Source organism: Pteropus alecto, unplaced genomic scaffold, assembly GCF_000325575.1.
Source record: "Pteropus alecto unplaced genomic scaffold, ASM32557v1 scaffold11, whole genome shotgun sequence".
Lineage (NCBI taxonomy): Eukaryota > Metazoa > Chordata > Mammalia > Chiroptera > Pteropodidae > Pteropus > Pteropus alecto.
In genome coordinates this window covers 11,256,155-11,258,852 of record NW_006431956.1, presented here as the reverse complement: position 1 = coordinate 11,258,852, position 2,698 = coordinate 11,256,155, and positions in this window count along the sequence as shown.

Sequence of the window (2,698 nt, the reverse complement as noted above, 5' to 3'; positions counted from 1 at the left end):
TAAAATAAAATAAAATAAAATAAAATATAAAATAAAATAAAATAAAATAAAATAAAATAAAATAAAATAAAATAAAATAAAATAAAATAAAATAAAAAACAGAAAATAAAAAACAATAGAGATAGTGGACAGGACTGGCTATCAATCCCTAACATTGCCTTTCAAGATTGTGACCTACCCTGCACCTTTCACCCCACTCCCAGATTTTGCACTACCTCATTTCCAGCTGGGCCTTGACAATCTGAGAGACTCATACATTGTCTTCATTTCATTGACATATTTCAGGTGTCAGTGGCTATTGGATCCCTGACTGTATCATATTCTTAGGCTCATTTGCTGTATGAAATAAGCCGAAGTTAATTTTTTTTACTACGTTTACGAAATAAGAAATATTCATCCTTCAATAATTGCGTCTTGGATGTCAGACAAGAAAGAAAGTATTTCCTCACCTGAAATACCAATAGCAAGATTCCATTCATGTTCAAGTGAGCTTACTAAATAGAAGAGCTGATTTCAATCTCTCTCCTTGTTGGGAAAAACTCATATTTCTAAATAACCTAGATCTGGCCAAAACTTAAGCAGGAAAGTCACAAGATATTCATTTAGGTGGCCTCGTTGTTAAACCTAACCTATAAACCAAAAGAAAATTGCCAAAAGACATGAAAATTACAGTGGATATTTTTATATAATAATTATATAATAAATATAAGATATATTTATATTATATATTAATGTATGTATTCAGTTGATGTGTCTTAAAAATAAGAGTGCACTTTACCATTGTGTCTGTTATTTAGAAAACCAACACGAGCCTGGCTGTCTGATTCTTCCTTCTGAATTGCTATTTAATCCCTGTTGTTAAGAGAAATGATTACCATCAGACACAGGATATGAGAATTCTCTGACCAGCTCAAATCTCCAAGTAAGCAACTTCTTTTTTGGTAACTTAATAATCTCTATCTGTCGCATGATTAGTCATTTACAAAGCAGGATATTTTATGATATTATTTGATGAAAAATGAATGCTGTTCCTTCTTAAGGGAATATAACATAATATAAAAACTCATTGGACATGGGATGAGGAGACCAGCAGAAAATTTCCATTTTGGGGTGGCATGTGACCGCTGCTTTGGCCCTCGTTGGATGATTCAGTTATAAGTTTCAGTTGTGATAGGTGGGCTGGGGGCAGGGGTGTTGGCTATGCGTCTGTTGAGTTTATTCTAGGAAGCAGAAGTAGATGTTCTCTCTCTAACATCTGCAGCCCTCAGTGGCTTCATTCATGAAAAGGGTTGGGGCTAGATAAATCCCTTTTGGTTCTAAAAGTTCTTCATTTTTGGTCATTTTCAAAGTGGATTGGTTTAGAAACACTATTCAATCTGAGCTTATGTATAATACATTTTATAAAGAAAGCACCCTACCTCCTGATTTTCAGTGTAGGTAAACACATCAACTATTGTCTCTTTATAAACAGAAAAGACACTTCTCTCTTTTTCCTTTAGTCAGATCTGGTGACTGTTAAAGTAGATGTGTGTCCGCAAGTGTTTCTAAGTGGCATGTATCTTTGAAGTCTGAAGTAAAAATGACATGAAATTCCTAAAGTTAATTCGATTATGTGGCGGATGAAATACAAAGAGAAGTTCCTCTTCTAGTTAAGCTACACAGATTAGACAGACAGCAATGACTTTCAAGAATATAATTTCAGATCATAGTAGAAATAGCAGTCAACGGTATAAGGAAGAGAAGAGTAAATACTTAATAAGCTCTCAACTTTATTTTTTACATCTAGGTCAAATTTCCAGTTAAAAATTTTTTTCCCTGAAGTATTTAATGGTCTTCCTTTTTCACTATTTATTCACGTGACTCAGCATCTGACAAATTTACTCATCAACTCCAGGAGCTGAAATTCCAGTCCCTTTGAACCTGAGCTTGAATGTCTTGATTACAGATGATTTTCGATGAAATCAAAAGTGTTATCTTTTGTGGCCAAGGGAGTGATTGTATGCACATGGGAAAATGTTTCATTCTGGTGTGGCACGTAACTTGCCACTTTGGTTTTTCACTGCATGATTCTGATCCTAATAGCTTCACATGTTTAAGCTGAGGTGTGTAGAGGGCAGGACTGTTGATTATGGGTTCATCCCAAAGAGTAGGCTTTGAGGCTCCCCTCAAGTGACAGTTGGAGATGTAGTGACATTTTGAGCTTCCACAGAGAAAGATGGCCACAGAAGGGAACCACATTATAAAGGGGAAGGGAGCCTGTTATTGAAATAAAAAGTCTCATTTAGACAGTCAAGTGCTCTGTGTGCTGTTTTCCAGAAGTTTTTAATATACAAACATAAGAAATGCAAGCAAGCATTCCCTACATTTCAGAAAAGTACACAACGAAGAAAAAGGTTATATCTGAGAGGCAAGAAGGCAACTTGTCCATTGTTCCTACGTGTACGTCAGCTTCTTGGTTGGCTGACAGGATCCTTTTGTGCAGTGTGTCGTCCTTTCTTATTCTGGCACCTGATGAAAGAGACAACCTGGCACAAGACTCCTAGAAACAACATTAACTGTGGATTCATAGCATGTGTCAGGAAAGGTGTTTCCATTTTCAAACACTTTCTTGAATCTGACAGTTGAACTCTTTCCAGACTACATCCTTTTGCTAAGTAAGCAGTGAATAAATAAATAGGGATCCAGCCAAATGTACTGT